General features: G+C 43.0%; 1 protein-coding gene across 2 annotated transcripts in view; it reads left to right on the plus strand.

The window, feature by feature from the left end:
- Positions 1 to 24227, plus strand: part of PEX14 (peroxisomal biogenesis factor 14) — a 139180-nt gene that overhangs the window by 59170 nt on the left and 55783 nt on the right. The gene's annotated exons all lie outside the window — the stretch shown is intronic.

The raw sequence follows: 24227 nt of genomic DNA on the forward strand, positions 1-24227 counted from the left end.
ACTCTTGAACAAATTTCCAAACGGTTTTCAAAGTGGTTGTGCCATTTTTTTTCTCCCCAGTCGGGTATGAGTGTGTAGGTTTGGAGCCTGGAGAAGAGGAAGATGCAGGTGTCATATTTATAATGTCTTTTCAGTGGTAAAACCACGTGGCTTTGGAAGCATTGTTAAAAGAGACTAAATAATAGGTATGTTTGGAGTACTCCAGCGTGGGAGGTAAGAGTGCACAGACTGGGTTGAAATGCTAATGTCACCACTTTCTAGCTGTGTGGCCCTGGATAAAATACTTACCCTCACTGTGCTGTGGTTTGTCTGTCTGTAAAATGGGGTTAATGGTAGCATTTACTACAAAAGGTTCTTGTAAGGATTAAATGAAAATAAGGTGAAAAGCACTTAGCAGAGTGCCTGGTGCTGAAAATCAGGGCTTAGTTGACAATGACCATGATATGACAGAGTATATCCTGTTACAAGGCAGACTCTTAATGGGGTACCATCAGTTTGCTGTCATGTTTTTTTTTTTTTTTTTTTTTAATTTGTTTATTTGACAGACAGAGCTCACAATACGCAAAGAGTCAGGCAGTGTGGGGGAGGAAAGCAGGCTCGGCTCCCTGCTGAGCAGAGAGCCTGATTCGGGGCTCGATCCCAGAACCCTGGGATCATGACCTGAGCCAAAGGCAGATGCTTAACCCATTGAGCCATCCAGGCGCCCCACTGTCATGTTATGTTAAAAAGACAACTGTGTTGGTATCATAAAAATCCACCTCACGAGAACCTCTAGGAATTTTGAGCAGAGAGGGATTTAATACAGGCAGTTAGAAGCTTGCTCCCTATAGAAAGGGCCGGAGAGTGGAATCAAAGCCAGGCCTCCAGGAATGACTTGCTGGGGGTGGGTGCCGCTCCGCCCCCTGTTCCAGTCAGGAAAGTGGGGAATCAGGAGGCTGCCACCAGAACGTTCAAGTTCAAGAGCACACCCTTGTAGCTGTGACTCAGGGATCGGTAAGTTGCCGTTGCCACCACTGCAGTGTGTTCTACATCTATAGAAACAGTGACAGGACATTAGGGTGTGAACTTGGCTTCTGCCTCTGTAAAATTGCCCCCAACCCCCATGAAGCGAGGGCTAGAGATTGGGCACTGCGATAGGGAACCTAGGTATTTCCAGTATCTGACTTGCCGATTGGCCCATGTTCGCCATAGTCAGAAGCAGCAGGTATAGGTCTTTGACCTTGGTTCTACTTTTCAGATCACCTGCGAGTGCTCCTAACTCCTATCCAGAACCCTTGCTGCCAAGGAGTCTGGGGAGGGTAGCCTTTAGCATCCGGCGTCTCTAACAGAGAGGAAGGCACACTTGGAAGAAGTGGGAATGGACGCCGAGTGCCGTCGGAGGAGCCCGTAGAAAAAAAAGATTCACACATAAAACATATTTGCCCCCAAACAACTTCTAAGCGCCTCTTGATCACAAGCCTCTTTCTTACTGAAGGCTTAACTGGGGATTTTCCAAGCCATTTAGATAAACGGTCCACAAAATGAGGGAGGCATTCGTTGGGCTCCGAAACACTCTAATAAAAAAGTTGTGCCGAGGGGCACCTGGGTGGCTCAGTGGGTTGAAGCCTCTGCCGTCGGCTCGGGTCATGATCCCAGGGTCCTGGGATCAAGCCCCGCATCGGGCTCTCTGCTCCGCGGGGAGCCTGCTTCCCGCTCTCTCTCTGCCTGTTTCTCTGCCTACTTGTGATCTCTGTCTGTCAAATAAATTAAAAAAAAAAAAAAAAAAGTTCCGCCGAAAGAGTTCACTGTTTCAGTCTTCAAGCAGGTGGCGGTGGTTTAGTTGTCGATCTGAAGTACTTCATTCAACAAAGAGCAAGTTGGGTGTATGGAGGATTTTGTGTTTAGTCACCTGTTTTGAGAAGAGCTGGCCCGTTCGTTGTTGACAGAAGCCGTGTGGTGATGTGTCTTCGGTTTGTCTGAGAGATAAATATTGACGTGTTCTTTATCCCCCTGGCTTTCCGAGCTGGTTGTAAGAGTACTTGTCAGTCCTTCCTGGCTCACTTAGGGATGGGGTCGTAATGAGATTCAGCTGCTAAGGGTGGGCAAGCGAGTTTTCACCAAAGGGACTCCATGGTACGTGGGTTTGTCCGGGAAATGTGGGACGTTTAACCTAAGGTCTGACATGAGGCAATCTCTGCTTTACAGTGTTTTATGTTGACTGGACTATAGTTAGAAAGATTTTCAACTAACTTTGAATAGTATTCATTCATGTACCAGTACATTATCATATTAACATTTGTGAGCCTCTCCTGCTGTGTGTGTGTGCATGTGTTAAGAGTATCTGTGTTGGGGCGCCTGTGTGGCGCCAGTGGGTTAAAGCCTCTGCCTTCCGCTGGGGTCATGGTCCCAGGGTCCTGGGATCGAGCCCCACATCAGGCTCTCTGCTCAGCAGGGAGCCTACTTCCCTTCTCTCTCTCTCTGCCTGCCTCTCTGCCTACTTGTGATCTCTGTCAAATAAATAAATAAAATCTTAAAAAAAAAAAAAGAGTATCTGTGTTTGCGAAGTATGAGTTAGAGTGTTTTTATTTATTTATTTATTTATAAAAAGATTTTATTTATTTATTTGACAGACAAAGATCACAAGTAGGCTGAGAGGCAGGCAGAGAGAGAGGGGGAAGCAGGCTTCCCACCGAGGCGAGAGCCTGACTCCGGCTGGATCCCAGGACCCTGGGGTCATGACCTGAGCTGAAAGCAGAGGCTTAAACCCACTGAGCCACCGAGGCACCCCTAGTGTGCTTTTATTTTAAATTTACTTTTCGTTGTAGACTTGCTAGGTTGGTCAGTCAACAGCTCTATCTTCTTTCCATTTGGGATAGTGAGTAGAGGTCGCTTCTAACGGTCCCGAGGCAGCAGTGTGGTGGGGCAAGCAGGTTCCTGCTTCCATTGAACAACTCGACTACTTTTTCCCTTCCAACTTTCCACAGGCCTACATCTGGTTTTGAAACCAGCCTGGTAGGCCCTAGTCTTCGCAGATGTCGCTCCTTTCATCAGACAGAAGACTTGTGAGCACTCCAGTCTCTTACTGTTAATTATTCTTTTTAGTTTGAAAGCCCTTTCGAGCAATCTTTCTGTAATTAGATTGTCGAGGAGATTGTAGTAAGACAGTGGTCTTTAAGTTTTGTGTAGATTTTCAGTTTGTTAAATGATTGCAAAGGCTTTCATTCATAAAGTTGAAGTTTACTTTATCATGGCATTTCAGGGGAAAAAATGATGACCGTCTGTGATAAATTAAATATCACAACCACACAAATGTCATCTTTTCAACAAAACCTAAAAGTGCAGAGGAACGGGGCTCTCGTCCACTCTGGTTTGGGCTTCAAGCTGGATCTATACTCTCAGCCGACAGGAAAAATATTTTACCACTGACAGGGGTAAACCTGTGAAGCTGAAGAACAAAGCCATACCCTCTTCTGCTTTGCGAGTCACAAACAGAATTGTCAATTAAATTATTCTAATTGCAAAATTTGGGGTCTTGGCCGAAAGAACACAGGTTGAGTTTGAAGAAGAGGCTGTTAGAAAAATCGGTTTAACTTACAAACGGAGCTAATTTGTATAGAATGTAATTGAAAGAGAATAAATATGGAGATTCATGATGACCTCTTTTGAGTCCATTTCTGATATTTACTTACAGTTTTTTTTCAGTCAGAGCCTCTCCGTGAAGCAGTCCTGAAAAGAGCAGACTAAGTACTAAAATAGCACAGGAAATAGTGCCATCGTGTGCAAGACCTGAATGTCTGATTTTGAAAGGTTTTTACCCTTCATTCATGCATTCATCCGGCAAGTATTTATTGAGCCTGTTTTTTTACAAGGCATTTTGCTGGCCCTAGGACCAAGAATATCAGGATTGATAAAATGCAGTATTTTGGGGGTGGAGACAGATGTGTGAAATGTGCAGAATTGTCACAGTGAAGCAAAGGTGCTCTGATAGAAGGTATTGGGAGGGTGGGGGCAGGAGTGTTTGCATCGGGAGGGTCGCTGAAACCGGGCTACAGAGAACGAGTGTGGGCCGAGCAACAGCCATCTCAAAGACTCCAAGGCAGAAAAGGAGCCTGATGTGACCCAAGAACGCATAGTAGTCATCAGCAAAAAGAAGAGGGACATCTTACCAGCTTCCGTCTGGAGAAGCCATTGAAAAGAAAAGTTCCATTGGAGTTTCATATCCGTCAGTCTGTAATGTTTCGTATCACCAATGACCAAATTCACCCCTGTTCGCCAGGCATTCCTAGCGTGTGGTCTGCTGAACACTGTGCTGAGTGCATGCAGTGGGGACACAAAAACCCGCGTCATTGCAGAACTTGGTGCTGAGACCGTAGAAACTACTAGGGATGCAATTACCGTGACTCATAAGCAAGCCCGAGGTGATTTGATCCGGCCTGTAGGATCACCGCTAGCCTATATAGATTGCTTTACATTTTAAAAAGTGTTCTCACATACGTTTACTCATTTAATCTTCATGCTAACCCGAATTAGTTCCTCAAAAAAAGTGCCCGTGAGTGTGAAGGCTTTGGGCAGCCCGCCGAAGCTGAGGAACAGGTGTCTGCTATCACTGAGCGGTTGAGTTTCAGTGCACCGTCTGCTCATGCGGACTGGGGCGCGCTCCTTGAAGAGTTCTGTTATTAGCAAGGAAAGCCGGAGTGACCACAGAGGTGGTTTATTTCCTGCGTGCCTTTTCACATACCTTTCTGTGATCAGGAATAGGAGTTGAATGTAATTTTAGTTTTATTTCGTGGGATTTTCTCGCTGCCTTCTGCTAGGGTTCTTGCCTAGAGAGCTTATTCTTGCGTTCGAGGAGAGGAAGGTTCGGGTTTGAGAGGATGGCTGCATTCAGAAACACTGTTGACTTTGTTGTTCTGTGTGGAGGCTTTTATCAGGACAGTAAAGGGTAAACAGAGTGATCTCTGCTCTAGCGGAGAGGTCGAATGGTTGCATCACACAATCTTCTAGAGCATCTTGCAGCAAATACATGGGTTATATTAAAAATTGCAATCATATCATTTTTTATAGTAAATTGCTGACCTTATGCAGTAGAATCAGCTTTATTGAATTTCGCCAAAAATGCGTTTATAATTCTGCCATACACACATGATATTCATGTCCTTGCTGTCCATGTGGAAATGTCCCTCTTTATGATGTTAAACAAATTAAATCGACTTTCTCCTGAGCCGCTGTGCCTCACCTTTAAGATCCACTCTCAGGAGCTGAACCTCCACGGAGCAGAGCTCACCTCCGTCAGCACGGATGTCATCACGTTACCCGGAACACCGGAGTCTGGTGCCCTAGGAAGCCTTGCCCCAGTGACACAGACCTGGCTTTGAGATTATTTTGAGGTGGTTCCAGGGCCGTTAATGTGTATCGCGCGTACAGCTGAACGCTAACAAGGCCTTACCGTAATTGCTCTGTTTGGTTTGAGGAAATGGTAGGTATTTGTTTAAAAGCATCTCATGATGAGCTGAGAGTAGTTCACCCAGTCTGGTTGGTTCTCAGCTACTCGTTGGTGAATATTCATCGCAGAAGTTTAATCCTGGATCAGTTCTTTAATTCTCTGTAGCTCTGCTTCCTTTCCTGCCAGGGACGGGTCCAGGATGCAAACTAGTTTTCAGGTCAGTCTGACAACAAACATGGTCAGGAAGTTATAAATCATTTTCAGGTCAAACAAGCATTTTTAAATTTTCTGGTTCTTAGAATCATAGCTCTGAGTTTGTTTCTCCTTTATATGGACTGTTAGGTAGGTATATGTCTATGTATGTCTTTTTTACGAATTGCTGGTTCCCAGTTTCATACACAGAGACAGTATGATTCAGTAGGAAACCCATCCATCCATTCTCTAATTTAGTAAATACCCGTTTTCTCTGTGGCCAACATTTGTGCTAAGCGCCGAAAATATAAAAATAAGATTTAATATTCGTGGTCTACTGAGGTTCCATGATGTGTAAACACGCGTCGTATGCGTGGTAACAGATTACAGGGCTCTAATAGGTATATGTGGAGGGGCCCAGAGGAGGGGGTGACCTGTTCTTTGGTGGGGCAGGAGGATTAGAGTGGAAGGGTTAGAAAAGGCATCATTATAGGGGAAGTTAACCTTATAGGTCTCCCCAAGAGGATTAGTTGTCTTTAGGGTTTGGGGAGCAGTGGCTGACTTTAATCTCTGCAGGGATGTCATTTTCTCTGACAGTAGGAATGGCCTGGAGATTCAGGAAACAGGCTGGAAAGTTGGAGAGGTAGAAAGGGGTCAGACCTTAGGTATAGTAACTTGGGGTTTGGATTTTATTACGTGGACGGTGGGGAAGCACTGAAGGTTTTATGTTGAGTAATGTTGTGCTGTTTGTGTTTGAGAAAGCTCTCTAGAGGCCGGGTAGGCAGTTGGGAGTTTGGTGCAGTAATTCAGGTGAGAAATGATGGATGGACAAGGGCGGTTGTTCTGGGGTTGGAGAGGATGGGTTGGGGACGGTAGGGAAGAAGAATCTGCAGGCATTGGTGGCCGAGTGATGGAAGGAGTGCAGGCGTGAGAGGCGTCTGCGCTCACTGTCAAGGTTTTGGCCTGGGGACCTGGGTGGAGGAGAACAGATAGAGGGGAGAGAGCACCGGTCCAGGAGTCAGACAACATGAGGTCCAGCGAGGGTCCCTGTGTGATGAGTGCTTACACCGGTGGCTGCACCACAGTGTGTCACCGTCAACACCAGTGGCGTGGTGTGGGTCTCCTGGCTTTCATATTACTTCCACGTGGTGACTGTCAGATGTTCTTTCTGTGCAGACGCTGATGAGTGGTCTCACTGACATTGGAAGCTCTCTGAAGCTAGAGAAGATGGCATTTGTGAAGCAAGTGGTATTTTATCTGGAAATGGCTTCTCTCTCTCTCTCTCTCTTTTTTTAGATTTTTAAAATTTATTTGACAGACAGAGATCACAAGTAGGCAGAGAGGCAGGCAGAGAGAGAGGGGGAAGCAGGCTCCCCGCTGAGCAGAGAACCCAATGCGGGGCTCAATCCCAGGACCCTGGGATCATGACCCGAGCCGGAGGCAGAGGCTTAACCCACTGAGCTGCCCCTGGGCTTAACTCACCTAGGCACCCCTGGAAATGGCTTCTCCATGAGAAGGCTGTCACTGCTTCCTGGTGAAGCCTGCCTCTCCTTTCCAAGAAGAGGGTCTCACTTCCAAGAAGAGGATCAGGATCATGGTGGGCTGCCACTGGAAACACTTCTTCCAGAAAGCTCCTCTCTCCCCCGCCATCTGTTCTGTTTGGCTGTTTATTTTATTTATTTATTTGATCCTTTTATATTTGTATGTATTTCCACTAACCTACTCATGATGGCCAGTAGGCTCTGCTGAGGTCTCCACGAGTGTCAAGGCCTCCCTGCACAGTGTACGACCTGATGGTGACAGCGACCTGACCCTGCATGTACCGTGGTTTTCTGGTAGCAGATGGCCTTCTCGGTACCTTAACTCTTACGAATCTATGAGTCAGAGGGGTAGAAAGCATGTGGAGCTCAGACAGAAAGCCCGAGGCAGCAGCTCCAGCAGGAGTGAGAGCGAAAGAGACCCAGTTAGTGTTGTTAGAGGTGGATGACTCCCTGGGAGGTCGCCCAGCTCACTCAGTGCGGGTGCCCTGGAGGGGGAGTGGGGAAGAGCATTTTCCTTTCTCATCTCCTCTGGTGCTGGTCCAGCTCCACCCCAGGGGCAGACTCTCAGCCGCAGACTGCCCTGTGGCTCCCTTCCGACCCATGCCTCGGGCAGAGTACACTTATTTTGGTGGTGGGTTATGATCCGCAGTTTTATTTATTTATTTATATTTAAAAAGAATTATTTATTTATATGTTTATTTGACACAGAGAGAGCACAAGTAGGCAGAGAGGCAGGCAGAGGGAGAGGGAGAAGCAGGTTCCCCGCTGAGCAGAGAGCCCGATATGGGGCTCGATCCCAGGAACCTGGGATCATGACCTGAGCCGACAGCAGCCACTTAACCGACTGAACCAGCTGTGATCTGCAGTTTTAGAAATCATGTAGGTTGCACACCTTTTTCAAAAAAGCATACGTGAGAGCAAGTTTCTTCCCTGTAGAGATCTTGCTCAGTTGGCTTTTGTCCAGCCTTTTCATGGAAAACAGCCTCCGTATTTGTATTGGGGCAGCTTTAAAGCTGGACGTCTCCAGAATTCACCCCTCTGGTCCCCGCATTAGAGTCATCTGCAGGACGGCTCCTGGTCCCCACACGTTCCCCCTACCCCAGCCCGGTCAGGTCTCTCACTGACCATTTGTGTCTGGGATGGTCATTGTCGTAGTCTCCTTTGATGGCTTTTGCCTCTTCTGGTTTTTTTTAGATTAAGATTTTAAAACATTATATTGAAAAGAAATTGTTAGTGCATGGTTTGGATGTGTGGTATTGGCATCCTTTGCCCTCTGGTAACTTTTCAAGACATTGGCCTAAAGAGCCTTTCTCCTTCCTCTTTCCCTGCGCACATGGGGGCGGTGGGGGGGGGGGGTGGGGAAAACTATGGAGAAAAACATGTTAAAGATGACTTCCAGTGTAAAACGAGAGGGAAAAATCAATGTTTAAGGAAACCCAAAAAAAGCACCTCTCATTATAGTAATTAAATGGCAGCATTTAACCTATCAGAATGTTCTGCATGTGTGAGAGACAAGCCGGGGAGCTGTGGGTGAAATTACAGCTCTAATCCTCAGGGAAGAGAATAGTTAAATAATTTGTTTTTGAGGTGCAAGAGCAGAGCCGGGGAGGTTGTGAGTGTGCGTGTGCGTGTGTGTGCGCGCGCATGTGCCCCTGTGAGGGTGAGGGGCCGCGCTGCCTGTGTTTACCGAGAATACCCTGGAGATCAGTATTTATCAGCACCTGTGTGCTGTCAAGAAGAACACAAGCTGCTGTTGCCCGTTCATTAGGTTTCCAGAAGAGTCCAGGTCTCACCTGTGGCCAGGCGTTGCATCATAACCGTAGGACTTGCTTCACGCCTGCCCTCTGGGACACACAGGAATAGATTGGAGAGGAGGCCGGGTGAGACAGAAAGAGAGACAGGAATTAGGGAAGGAAGGAAGCGGAATAATTTTAAAGAATGTGCATGGCACAGACTGTCGGGCAAAGCATTCCGACTGACAGGGCTGGCACTCGCAGGCCAGGCTGGACATTCAGTGAGCGCGGGGCCAGAGGGAGAGGGGCCGCCCTCTCTGTACGGCCTCCTCTGCCAGTGTTCCCGGCTGCTGGCAGGGCTTGTCCTACGCCGTGATGCAGCGCTGGGGTCTCTGTGCATGACGGGGATTAGCCGTGGATCCGATCTGCCCCGTCAGTGGCGTGACCTTTGTCTCTCCGTGCCCCTGGCTGCACTTCGTGCTACTGTTAACGCTCTGGCCTCTGCAAGCTGCTCTGTTTCTCCCGGGTTAGTCCCCGAGATTGGCAGCTGCAGTCAGAATTCCACAGGATAGGCTGATACATAGCAAAGGGGAGCCGTGCACATCTGTCCCCATGCCCCTCATTAGGGCATGAGTTCTTCGGTGACTTGGGGTGGGGGTGCCGAGATGCTGTGTTTCTTTTAGGCTCACAGTCCCTGCCGGTCTCTATGAGAGTACGAAGGGTTTCTATTATACTAATAAGGAGCCCTGGGGACTCTGGTTACAGTGTGATAATCGTCCCCTTGGAGGGCCCAAGGCAGTCTGTGTGTGCTGACCTCATCCTGGGGGAGAGCTGATGAAACTCGGGCGGCCTCGCTGCCTGCTGTGGAGGAGGAGGGGACAGGGTTGCCGGGTTCTTCTTCTCCTGCTTCATTATTATCACTCTTGCTTGTCTTTGGGGCATTTCATCAAAACTTATTCAGTTTTGCATAAGAACTTTCAAGAGCTGATGAACCTAATGGAAAATTTTCTGTAGTAACTCAGTACAGCAACTCCCTTCACAAATACTAGCTAATTAATCCTCAGAGCACCCTGCAGACTGTAGAGGGATCATAAGGGCAGTGACATTTTTAAATTTCCATTTTATAGGCTGAGAGACTGAGGCACCTGGAAGAATCTGTGACTTGGGTCCAAGGTAGGGGGGTGTGCCACAGATCAAGAAGCTGAGCTTAGAGCTTCTCTGCCTTTTGGCTTCTGTTGAAACTGCTGGGTCCCACCTTAGAGGCACTGAGAAAACCACCTGGATTTTGCTTCTCCTCCCAGCCTTCCCCTGATCCCCACGTGACGCTGTGTTCGTGTTCACGACTACAGATCCCTGCCATTCGTTGTCATTGCTGCCTGGTATCTGCGGAGAGTCTGTGCCGTCGCTGGCTTTAGCCGGTCCCCTAGGTGGACATCTAGGTGATTTCTGCTTGTTGCCACTATAGCAACCCTTCTTTAATATCCTTAAGAAATAGGCATTTTCTTCCTTTTGTGATTACCTTTTTAGAGTAAAGACCTTAGAGTGGAACTCTGGGGTAGGGAGGTGGGCTCGTCTTCATCTCCTTGCACATTGCTGGCCTGTGCTTTGACAGCCTGTGCCCGCTCCCATGTCGGCAGCTGCCCCTGGTGCGCTTGAGCCGCGCATGAGCTCCGTGAACTCAGCTGTGTCGTCATCACTGAGTCTTCTTCCGGGCAAGTGTAGAAGTCGCTGCCCAGGTACACACACACCACCTCAACAGCATAGAAATACTCACCTGTTTCTCTTCTTTTATGCATTTAGTTTTCTTGTATAGAATTTGATTTGTTGTTAGTAGAGCCATAGGAGAGAGAACTTTCTTTCTTCCTAGTGACCAACTCCATTGTTCCAGCACCATTTCCTCCCGCTCATGTCACGTCACTGTTCACATATAGGAAACTCTTAAGTATGCTGATGTGCGGTCAAGGATGATCTGTTCTTGTCCTCGGATATACGTATTGCTTGTTGTATCTTGATTGTTGTAGACTTGTTACTTTTTTTTTTTTTTAGATTTTATTTATTTATTTGACAGAAATCACAAGTAGGCAGAGAGAGGGAGAAGCAGGCTCCCCGCTGAGCAGAGAGCCTGATGTGGGGCTCGATCCTAGGACCCTGAGATCATGACCTGAGCCGAAGGCAGAGGCTTAACCGGCTGAGCCACCCAGGCACCCCTTGTTACATTTTTTTATCCATGTAGTGTAAATTGTACTCTCCCTTTGTACTTTGGAAGAATATTCCTGGCTTTTCTGGCCCTTGTGTACTACTTTTTTTTTTTTTTTTTTTTAAAGATTTTTAAAAATTTATTTGACAGAGAGAGAGGGCACAAGCAGGGTAGGCGGTAGGTGGAGGGAGGGGGAGAAGCAGGCTCCCCGCCGAGCAAAGAGCCTGACATGGGACTCAACCCCAGCACCCTGGGATCACGACCTGAGCTGAAGGCAGAGGCTTAACCGACTGAGTCCCCCAGGCGCCCCTTGGCCCTTGTGTACTTCTAAGCTCATGTTCAAGGCACTGCTTCAGGTTTCCTCCCCTCCTCCTTGATCCCACCCCTCCCCCTGCCAATCAAAAATAAAAATCCTTTTGGAATTTGGAATTACATCCAATGTAGAAATTGCTTTGGGGAGAATTGGCATCTTAGCGATACACAGTTTTCCACTCATGAAGGTGGTGTATTTTTCAAGTAAACTACGGTCCTTGCTGATGAAGTTTGACACTGTTCCTTTTTTTTTTTTTAATAATTTTTAAAATTTTTTTTATAAACATATAATGTATTATTAGCCTCAGGGGTAGAGGTCTGTGAATCGCCAGGTTTACATACTTCCCAGCACTCACCATAGCACATACCCTCCCCAATGTCTATAACCCCCCCACCCTCCCCGCCCCGCCCCCCACCGCAACCCTCAGTTTGTTTTGTGAGATTAAAAGTCTTTTATGGTTTGTCTCCCTCCCAATCCCATCTTGTTTCATTTATTCTTTTCCTACCCCCCAAACCCCCCATGTTGCATCTCCACTTCCTTATATCAGGGAGAAGTTTGACACTGTTCTTGCATTAACACTTACAGGGCCTTAATTTTTTTATTTATATTTTCTAATCTTTGCCAATATTTAGGAAAGGTATGGATTTTTATGCTTTAAAAATGATCTTACTGTATTCTTTTTAGTAGTCCTAATTGTTCTTACTGGTTTTCTTAGTAACACATTATGTGGAAATAGCATTTTCTCTTTCCAGTGTTATATGACTTTGTTCTTATTTTGACGGGGCCCCCCAGAACAGGATTAACCAAATACATGTGCTCAGGGAAGTGAAATGTTTCTCTTCAAAGCATCAGTTTAGAAACAAAAGGCATAGGAATATGAAAGAAATAATAACAATCCCTAGACTTTTAACCTATGCTAGCCAATATGTATTCTTCGACCAAAAATGCTTGACATGCTCGTAACAACTTGGTATTAGACATTATTTCCATTTTTTTCAGGCGGAAAAGCTGAAAGACAGTGGACATGATTTCCAAAGTCACTTGGCCAGTAGATCAGTGACTAGACTCCAGAAGTGTTGCTCTCTGTGTGAAACAGAGCCACCGCCTCGGAGAGGGAGGCGGAAGGGCTGGGGGCCAGTAGAGCTGCTGCCCCTGCCAGCACCACCACAGCCCTTCCTACAAACACTGTAAAGTCTGGGGCAAAAGGGCAAGTTTTTGACTTAAAGAGTACGTAAGAGGAGAATACCATGGGCCATCAAAGGTGACCTCTCCTGTCTCAAGGAGGTGTGCGCTAATGGCACCTTCTGTATCTTCAGGCTGCTGCTACCCTCACCCTGAGACAGATTATGGCACTGGATGGAACATTGGATTAATGTGGGGCTGGATAACTGCAGGTTGGGGCACTGGGGCTGCCGTTGTCACCAGATCTTGTCTGTCTGTGCACTGTCACCGGATGGTAAGATTTCAATTCTGCTTTTAGCTGTCTCTTCCCTGCACAGAAACTTGGGGTAGCTCTTCGTCGTTGTCTTCTTTTTCTTTTTTTTTTTCTTAAGATTTATTCATTGAGAGAGTGAGCGAGCGTGCATGTGGGCGCACCAGTGGGAGGGGCAGAGGGTGAGGGAGAGAGAGAGAGAGAATCCCTAGCAGACTCCCCACTGAGCACCAAGCCCGACTCGGGGTTCAATCGCTACAATCCCCAAATCACAACCTGAGTAGAAACCAAGAATCAGAGGCCCAGTCAACTTCGCACCCAAGCACCCCTATAGTTCTTCATTTCTTATAGGATCAGATCCTGCCTGTGCATACTCTTTCCGACCTGGGCTTCTTCCCCCCCCCCCATCTTTTTATTTTGAATAAAATTTATTTCAGAACTACTGAAGAATTGAATGGTGTACTCAACATCCAGATACCTCAGATACCTCTTATCCAGTCTCTCAGTTGTTAACATTTTGCCACACTTGCTTTCTCTCTTTCTCTTTCTACACACACACACACACACACACACACACTTATTTTTCCTGTTTTAAAAGTAAGTTTTAGGTACCATGACACTTCAACCCCAGTTATGTCAGCATGTCTCCCCAAATAGGGCATACTCTCATGTGACCATAGCACCTTGTCACACCTAGGAGATTAACACTAATTCCATAAAATGGTCTCACGTGTAGCCCATACGTATATTTTCCCAGTCCCCAAATTTCTTCTGTACCCTGTAGTCTGGAGCTCATGTAGGGGATTTTACTGCTGTGTCTCTTCATCAGGAACTGTCCTCTTGCCCTTTCTTGTTTTACTTGTCATTGACTATTTCGAGAAGGTCAGTCAGCTCAGTTTTATAGCATATCATACATACTGGATTTGTCTCATTGTTTCCCCTTGATAAGGTTGAAATTAAACATTTTCGGCAAGGATACTTGATAAGCAATATCATGTCTTTATTATTGTATCACATCAGAAGGTGAGAAATGTCAGATTCTTGCTAATGGTGGCGTTACGTCGATCACTTGGTTTGTCAGGTAGCTACCAGATTTCGCCACTGTAAAATTCTCCTTTGTAACGAGTAAGACATCTGAGACATGCTTCTTTGAGGGCATGTTCTCTTAGTGCTCAAGAACCTGTCATTCGGTGATTTTAGCGACCACTGGAGATCCTTGCTTGAATCAGCTGTTTCTTTGGGATTTTAAAAATAGTAATTTCCCAATTTTATTGTTTTATATACATTCACTGCGTAGTATTTTTCTATAAAGAAGAACTTCCTCACCTTCCCTTTTCTGGCTCTCTTTCTCTTGCTCTCACTTTCCTTTGAGTATCACCGTATATTCTTTAGTTCAGAGTATTATAGTTCATTGTTATCATATTTCATTTTAATGCTCACATTGTTCCAAGTTAGATCAGTGGGTGCCTTGTTCAGGTTAGCTCCTGGGTCCTTTGCTTTCTGGCACAAATGTCTCAGGTGCACCTTTTACTGTCTGTGACCTAAGCCAGGCATCAGACATTTTCCTCAAGTGTTGTTTAGTAGGAACATTACTTAGAAGCTGGGACCTGGACACTGGTTTTACACACACACACACACACACACACACACACACACTGTTTTCTTTTTTTCACATAACTTATGTGTATATGTATACATGCAATTCAAACAATATTATAAGATTTTCCTTTTGTCTCTTATTTTGCATTTATATATTTTCTTATAGTGAAAAACTGGATTTTTCAGAAGTTTTATACAGTTATCATTTATTGTTTCTCATAAAGAAAAATGGTTTTTAAGTTACAAACGAATATTATCATCAATATTTCTCTCACTGAGGAGCTTAAGAAAGTTTTGAGCTATCTTTGCAGCTCTTTCTGTCTTTAGAGTAGATTAGAAGTTTTCTGAGTTTTAGCTCTGTGGAGGTCTGGGGTCCCCCACAACCCTTTCAGGGAGTCAGGTCAGAATGATTGTCAAAGCCAGCAGTAAGACATTATTTGCCTCTTCATCATGTTGACGTTGGCAGTGACCCTGCAGAAGCAAGGCTGGGTAAACCTGCTGGCCTCTCGCTGTAGTTTCTACTGCTGTGCACAGGCAGTTTAAAAAAATGCTATTTCACTGAAGACCATCCTTGATGAAAGAGTGAAAATGATTAATTTCATTAAATCTTGCCAATTGAGTATGCATCTTTGTAATATTCATGTGACGAAATAGGAAATAGGCATTAAGTACTCCTGCATTCGTAGCAGAGTGGGTGCCTGAGGAGAAGTTCTCGTGTGCTCGTTTGAGTTATGAGCTGAACTAGCTGCTTTTTTTCTTGGATATCAGTTTTACTTGAGGGAGTGACAGAGACGCTGTGATCAAGTCAGACTTCGGTGTTTGGAAGACACAGTCTCAAAAATGAAGAATAAAATGAGCCGGTTGTTTTGTGGGAAGCATACTGACAGTATTTGTTGTCAGTAATAAAAGTTGAACTTTCAAATGAAATTAGAATTTTGGAAAAACATGTATCCACCACCGTGAACTAGGCAGTTTCCCCACAGTTAATGAATTCTGAGGAGATCATGGTGATCTGATGAGTGTGCTGTTTTGATAGTTTATGCTCAGCAGGGAGCTGCTTCCCCCTCTTTCTCTCTGCCTGCCTCTCTGCCTACTTGTGATCTCTGTCAAATAAATAAATAAAATCTTCAAAGTACAAGATAGACCATTAGATTTTAATGAAACAGGATATGGAAGTTTATTGATAGAATTTCAGATACCACATTGCAACGAATCCTTAAGAAACTGGCACTTGTGGGGATGCCTGGGTGGCCCAGTTGGTTAAGCATCTTGACTTCAGCTCAGGTCATAATCTAGAGGTCCTGAGATCAAGCCCCATGTTGGGCTCCCTGTTCAGAGGGCAGTCTGCTTCTCCCTCTGCCTCTGCCCTAACTCTGTCCCTGACGCATGCTCACGCTCTCTCTCTCAAATACAAAATAAAGAAGTAAATAAAAGACTCCTCTCTTTTTGCGCTATATATTTGTACTAGTCTGTATTTTCTTCTTTTGCTTCAGCCAAACCAACATATCATAGCAGATACGAGAATCCTGTTGTCTTCCATTAAGCCAGACATAAAAGAGATTTGCAGAAAAGTTAAAGTGTGCTACCCTTCTCAGTAATTATTTTTTGTTCTGGAAACTAGTTCTTTTTTTTAAGATTACTTATTTGAGAGAGCGCTTGGATTTGTGTGTGCAAGTGGGTGGAGTGGCGGAGGAGGAGAGTCTTCAAGCCGAGCCCCCGCGGCAGGCTCAGTCTCAGGGTGCAGGAGACCATGACCTGAGCTGAAACCAAGGCTTGGACGGTTAACTGACTGAGCCACCCAGGAGCCCCTACTTAGGGTTTTTTTTTTTTAAAAGATTTTATTTATTTATTTGACAGGCAGAGATTACAAGTAGGCTGAGAGGCAGGCAGAGAGAAAGGAGGAAGCAGGCTCCCTGCTGAGCAGAGAGCCAGATGCGGGGCTCGATCCCAGGACCCTGGGATCATGACCTGAGCCGAAGGCAGAGGCTTTAACCCACTGAGCCACCCAGGCGCCCCTGTTTTGTTTTTTAATAAAGATATTATTCATATTAATATGTAGGAAGTTTATTACTATTATTTTTAGCTGAATTATTTTTAAATTTCTTAGTTTTGATTTTTTTAAAGATTTTTTTTTAAAGATTATTTATTTATTTATTTGACAGATAAAGAGAAGCAGGCCTCCCCGCCAAGCAGAGAGCCCGAGGGCAGGCTCGATCCCAGCACCCTGGGATCATTACCTGAGCCAAAGGCAGAGGCTTAACCCACTGAGCCGCCCATGTGCCCCAAGACTTTTTAATTAATCTCTGCACCCAGCCCCGGTCCCGAACTCACAACCCGGGGATCAAGAGTCACATGCTCTTCCGACTGAGTCAGCCAAGCACCCCTTCAGTTTTGATTTTTTAATTGAGGAATAATTGACATACAATATTATATTAGTTTCAGGTGTCCAATGTAGTGACTCAGTATTTATATACATTATGAAATGGTTGCCAGGATAAGGCTGGTTACCATCTGTCACCATACAAAGTGGTTACAGTGTTATTGACTATCTTCCCTTTGCTATATACATTGTATCCCCGTGTCTTATTTACTTTGTAACTAGAAGGTTGTGCATCTTAATCCCCTTCACCAATTTTGTTCACCTCCCTCCCCCTTCCCTCTGGCAGCCATCAGTTCTCAATGAGTCTATTTCTGCTTTATTTTTTTAGATTTATGTAGAAGTGAAATCATACAGTATTTGTCTTTGATATTTCATTTAGCCTAACATCCTCTAGGTTCATCCATGTTATCATAAATGGCAAGATTTCATTCATTTTTTTAATGGCTGAGTAATATTCTGTTGTTTATATATCAGATTTTCTTTATCCATTCATCAGTTGGAAGACCCCTTAGCTTGCTTCAGATCTTGGCTGTTGCAGACAGTGCTGTGATGAACATAGGAGTGTGTATATCTCTTTGAATTAGAGTTTTCAATTTCTTTGAATAAGCACCTAGAAGTGGAATTGCTAGATTGTAGGATAGTTTTATTTTTAATGTTTTGAGCAAACTCCATACTGTTTTCCATTGTGTTTGCACTAATTTACATTCCTACCAACAGTGTAGGGGGGTTCTATTTTCTCTGTATCTTTGCCAACACTTGTTCTTTCTTGTCTTTTTGATAACAGCCCTTCTGACAGGCGTGAGGTGATACTTCATTTTGGTTTTAATGTGCATTTCCCTGATGGTTAGTGATGTTGATCATCTTTTTTGTGTGCCTGTTGGCCATCTGTATGTCTTGTTTGGAAAAATCTCTGTTTTTAGTTCATCTGCCTATTTTTTAATTGGATTGTTTGTAGGCTTTTTTTTTTTTTTAAGATTTTATTTATTTATTTGACACAGAGAGAGAGAGAGATCACAAATAGAGAGGCAGGCAGAGAGAGGGGGGGAAGCAGGCTCCCTGCCCCACACCAGAAAGCCGGGTGTGGGGCTCGATTCTAGGACCCTGAGATCATGACCTGAGCCGAAGGCAGAGGCTTAACCCACTGAGCCACCCAGGCGCCCCTGTTTGTGTTTTTGATATTGAGTTATATATATGCTTTATACGTTATAGATGTTAACCACTTATGGGTCTGTTATCTGCAAATATCTTCTCCCATTTAGGAGGTTGTCTTTTTTTGTTTCATTGATGGTTTCCTTGGCTGTGTAAAATCTTTTTAGTTTAACGTAGTGTCAGTTGTTTATTTCTGCTTTTATTGTCTTTCTCTGAAGAGACAGATCTAGAATATTACTAAGACCAATGTCAAATAATTTACTGCCTTTTTCTTCTGGGAGCATTACGGTTTCAGGTCTTAAGTGAAGTCTTTAATCCATTTTTTTTTAAGATTTTATTTATTTATTTGACAGAGAGATCACAGGTAGGCAGAGAAGCAGGTAGAGAGAGAGGAGGAAGCAGGCTCCCTGCTAAGCAGAGAGCCCGATGCGGGGCTCGATCCCAAGGACCCTGAGATCATGACCTGAGCCGAAGGCAGAGGCTTAACCCACTGAGCCACCCAGGCGCCCCTCTTTAATCCATTTTGAATTTGTTTTTGTATGTGGTATAAGAAAGTGGTCCAGTTTTATCTTTTTATATGTAGCTGTCCAATTTTCTCAGTACCATTTATTGAAGAGACTACCTTTCCCCTATTGTATATTCTTGTCTAATGTATTGCAGATTAATTGGCCATATATAGTGGGCTTATTTCTGGGGTCTTCGTTCCATTGATCTTTGTGTCTGTTTTTGTGCTAGTTCCATACTGTTTTGATTATTGTAGCTTTGTAGTATAGTTTGAAATCTGGGACATGATATATCCTCCAGCTTGTTCCTTCTCAAGATCACTTTAGCTAGTCAGGACATTTTGTGATTCCATACAAATTTTAGGATTATTTGTTCTAGTTCTGTGAAAAATACCACTGGTGTTTTGATAGGGATTGCATTAAATCTGTAGATTGCTTTAGGTACTGTGGACATTTTAACAGTATTTTTTTTTAAGGTTTTTGTTTATTTGAGAGAGAGAAGGTGAGAGAGAGGGAGAGTACAAGTGGGGTGAGGGGCAGAGGGAGAAGCTGAGCAGGGAGCAGGGAGCCTGATGAGGGGCTCAGTCCTAGGACCCTGAGATCACCACCTAAGCTGAAGGCAGATGCTTAACTGTTGGAGCCGCCCAGACACCCCTTAACGAGATTAATTCTTTCAATCCATGAACATGGTTATCTTTCTATTTATTTGTGTTGTCTTCTAATTCTTTAATCAGTGTCATAGTTTTCAGAGTATGGGTCTTTCACCTTCTTGGTTTAATTCCTAGATATTTTATTCTTTTGGATGTAATTATAAGTGGGATTGTTTTCTTAGTTTCTTGTTCTGGTAGTTATTGGTGTGTAGAAACACAACAGATTTCTCTATGTTGATATTGTATCCTGCAACTTTACTGAATTCATTTATTCTGATAGTTTCTGGGTGGAGGCTTTAGGGTTTTCTATATATACTATCATGTCATCGGCAAACAATGATAGTTCTACTTTTCCCTTACCAAGTTGGATGCTGTTTATTTCTTTCCCCTGCTTAATTGCTGTGGTTAGGACTTCCAATTCTGTATTGACTAAAAGTAGCAAGCGTGGACATCCTTGTCTTGTTCTTGATCTTAGAGGAAAAACTTTTAACTTTTCACCAATTGAGTATGATATTAGTTGTGGGTATTTGTAATATATGGCTTTTATTATGTTGAGGTACATTCTCTCTCTACCTACTTTGTTGAGAGTTTTTATCATAAGTGGGTATTGAATTTGTCATGTGCTTTTTCTTCATCTGCTGAGATGATGATTTGATTTTTTAAGAAGATTTATTTTAGAGAGAGCGAGAGCATGAGGGGAGTGGCAGAGGGAGAGAGAGGGACTCTCCAGCAGACTTTGCACTGCGCAGGGAGCCTGACGCAGGGCTCGATCTCATGACCCTGAGATCATGACTTGAGCTGAAATCAGAGTCAGACACTTAACTGACTGCGCCACCCAGAAGTCCCAGATGATCTGATTTTTATCCTTTGTTATGTTGACGTGGTGTGTCATGTTGATTGATTTGTGGATATCGAAACATCTTTGTATCCTTGGATTAAATTTCACATGATTGTGGTTTATGATCCTCTTAACATGTTGCTCAATGCAGTTTCGCAGATTTTTGCATCTTTGTTCACCAGGAATATTGGCTTGTGTGGGTTTTGTTTTGTTTTTGTTTTTGTTTTGTTTTGTAGTGTCTTTGGTTTAGGTATCAGGGTACTGCTGATCTCAAAATGAGCATGGAAGCATACCTTCCTTTTGAGTTTTTTGGAACAGTTTGAGAATGATAAATATTAACTCTTAAAATGTTTGATATAATTTACCCATGAAGCCATCTGGTCATGGACTTTTGTTTGTTGGGAGTTTTTTGATTATAGATGCAGTTTCATTACTAGTAATCAGCTGTTCATATTTTCTCTATCTTCCTGATTCAGTCTTGGAAGATTGTATATTTCTAGGAAATATTTCTTCTAGATTGTCCAGTTTGTTGATGTATAATTGTTTGTAGTAGTCTTCTTTATTCTTTGTATTTCTGTGGTATTGGTAACTTCTCTTTCATTTCTGATTTTATTTATTTGGACTCTCTCTTTTTTCTTGAAGAGTATTGCTAAAGAGTTATCAGTTATCTTTTCAAAGAACCAGCTCTTAGTTTCATTAGTCTTTTTTTTTTTTTTTTAAGATTTTATTTATTTATCTGACAGACAGAGATCACAGGTAGGCAGAGAGGCGGGCAGAGAGAGAGAGAAGAGGAAGCAGGCTCCCCGCTGAGCAGAGAGCCCGATGTGGGGCTTGATCCCAGAACCCCAGGATCATGATCTGAGCCGAAGGCAGAGGCTTTAACCCACTGAGCCACCCAGGCACCTCTAGTCTTTTTTTTTTTTCTTAAGTTTTTGTTTTATTTATTTCTTCTCTGATCTGTATTATTTTCTTCTTCCATCTACCTACTTTGGACTTAGTTTGTTCTTTTTTTAAGTTTCTGTAGGTGTAAGGTAGATTGTTTATTTGAGATTTTTCTTGTTTCTTGAGGTAGGCCTCTATTGCTGTAACCTTTCCTCTTAGAACTGCTTTTGCTGCATCCCATAGAGTTTGGAATATTGCGTTTTCATTTTTTATTTATCTCAAGGTAATCTTTCATTTTTTTAAATTTCTTCATTGACCCATTGATTGTTTAATAGCACATTGTTCATTCTCCACATGTTTGTGTGCTTCCCCCCCCCCCCCAGTTCTTTCCTTGTAACTGAAATTGTGGACAGAAAAGATGTTTGCTATGATTTCAGTCTTAAATTTATTGAGACTTACTTTGTAGCCTAACATGTGATCTGTCCTAGAGAATGTTCCATGTGCACTTGAGAAGAATGTGTATTTTGTAGTTTTGGACGGAATGTTCTATATCTGTCTGTCTATCTATTAAATCCATCTGGTCTAACGTATTGTTCAAGGCCAGTGTTTCCTTATTAATTTCCTGTCTTGATGATATAGCCACTGACATAATGGGGTGTTAAAGTTCCATACTGTTGTGTTGCTGTCAGTTTCTCCCTTTGCATCTGTTAGTATTTGTTCCATATATTTAGGTATTCTGATTTTGATTTCTAATATGGTTAAGTATCAATGCATATGATCTTTACTAACAAAAGTTGTTTGAAATCCTTAATAATTTCTAAGAGTGTGAAGGGGTCAGGAGATCAAAATATTTGAGAACCACTGCCCTTGAGATTGTAGTGCACATCTTTATTCACTAAAGTCTCATATCAATGAGGATCTGTACTGTTTCCCAGCGTGCTTGCTCCTTAGAACACTTCACTTCTCTTTATTCTCTTCCTGCCTTTTGTGTTATTTTTGTAGTTTAGTACAACATAGATTTCAAACCCTATAATATATATAATATATATAACAAACAATATTAATCAACATTATAATGTATAATAAACATTATTGTTGTTATAATATACAGTCTATATTTATTTGTATTTGGTTTTACTTTGTTCTTCATACCTTCCTGCATTTCTGCCATCTGTCTAGGATCATTTTCCTCTGTCTGAAGAACTCCTTGAATGTTTCATTTAGTGCAGGTCTGCTAGTGACAAATCCTCTGATTTTATCTGTTTGAAAATGACTTCATTTCTCTTCATTTTTTAAAAGGCTTTTTGATTTTGAAATGATTCTTTTAATAGTTAATATATTTTTTAAAGATTTTATTTATTAGAGAGAGAGAGAGTGCACAAGTGGGTGAAGGGGCAGAGGGAGAGAATCTCAAGCAGACTCCGTGCTGAGTGTGGGCTCATCATGGGGCTTGATCTCATGACCTTGAGATCATGACCCGAGCCTAAACCAAGAGTTGGTCACTCAACTGATTGAGCCACCCAGTCACCCCTCCTTAATCATATTTTTAAATAAATTGTAATAGTCGCACAATGAATTCCCATATACCTTTCACCCAGATTCCTTAAATGTTGACATTTACTTCACCGTATATACTTTCTCCCCACTTCCTTTCCCCTTCCCTTCTCCCTTCCTGTAGACACATGTGCACATGCATCAAAATCAGGAAAATAGTTTGATAAAGTTCAATCATGTAATCAATGCACCTAGTTCAGTTGTGAACTAATATATATATATATATATATATATATATATAAAATAATATATATATATATATAAAATAGAGTCAGTTGTCCTAATAATGTCCTTTGTTGCAAAAAAGAAATGTCTTTCCAGGTCTGCTATCCAGTCCATGATCTTGAGTTGCTTATGACTGCTATTATCTCATTAGCCTCCTCTAACTTGGAACACAAAAGGCTTTGTCTTTTGTGACCTTGAAATTTTTGTAGGATAAGAGGACAGTTTTGCACTCTGTACCTCAGTTTGCATCTCTGCTCTTTCCTGAGGACTGGATTTAGTTCCTGTACTTTGCGTGGGAATAGCGTGGCCGTGGTACTGTGTTGTTCTCAGGGCGTTGTGTAAGGAGGTATATGACACTGGTGTGTCCCACTGTTGGTGGTTTCACTTTGGTTTGTTGGCTGAGGTGGTGCCTCCCAGGTTTCTCCACTAGAGAGTTAAGATTTTTTCCCTTTTGTAATTAAAAAGTATCTTTTGAGGAGATACTTTGAGATTTTGTAGATATCCTATTTTTAATCAACTTTCATCCATTCTTTTTACCATTAATGATTCTTAATCAGTTATCGTGGGGGTTGCTGAATCCTCCTATCGGCTCCCTTGGATAAATTATTATGAGGATTGCTGAATGGTGATTTTCTGATCCTTTCTTTTGAAATATGTTCTTGCTGGTACAGAATTCTAGATTGGCAGCGGTTTTCTTTCAGCACTTTGAAGATGTTATTTCATTATTTTCTGGCTTCCATTGTCATTTATCAGTCTTATTATTGCTTCTTTGAAGGTAATACGTCTTTTTCTTCTTTAGTTGCTTTTAAGATTTTTCTTTTTCTTTTTAAAGCAGTTTTACTGTGATTTGCCTAAGGTGTTTTCTTTATAGTTATCCTGCTTGAGTTTTATAGAGCCTTTGAATATGTGCCTTGATTGCTTTTTGTTAGCTTTATAAAATTATTGACCATTATATCTTTAAATATGGCTTCTGCTTTGCTCTTATTTAGTTCTCTTTCTTGGACGTCAATTAAGATTATGTAAGAGCGTTTTCTCCATGTTCCATATGTTCCTATGTCTTTTATGCTCTGTTCTGTGTTCTCCATCCATTTCCTCTTCTTTCTCTTTACCGACCTATCTTCTAGTTAACTAATCCTCTCTTCTGCTGCGTCCAGTCTGCTGGTAAACTATCTATTGAGTTCTTAATTTCAGTAAGTACATTTTATAACTGTAGAGTTTCCATTTGATTCCTTTGCATCTACTCTGATTGTCTCTTTGTGTTCCAGTGTCACATTATCTTAGAATACGTTTAATTAGGGTTAATCTTCCCTCATTGTCTTTTCAATTACTCAGAATTTATTTTTTTGGCCTTTTTTTTTAAAAAAAGATTTTATTTATTTATTTATTTGACAGAGAGAGAGATGGCGAGAGGGACTACAAGCAGGGGGAGTGGGAGAGGGAGAAGCAGGCTTACTGCTGAGCAGGGAGCCCATTGCAGGGCTTGGTCCCAGGATACTGGGATCATAACCTGAGCTGAAGGCATATGCTTAATGACTGAGCCACCCAGGTACCCTTTTTGGTTATTCTTATTACTTCCTGTATAATTTTCAAAATTAGCTTGCTTGGTTAGAAAAAAGA

Source organism: Mustela nigripes, chromosome 14 (assembly GCF_022355385.1).
Source record: "Mustela nigripes isolate SB6536 chromosome 14, MUSNIG.SB6536, whole genome shotgun sequence".
Classification (NCBI taxonomy): Eukaryota; Metazoa; Chordata; class Mammalia; order Carnivora; family Mustelidae; genus Mustela; species Mustela nigripes.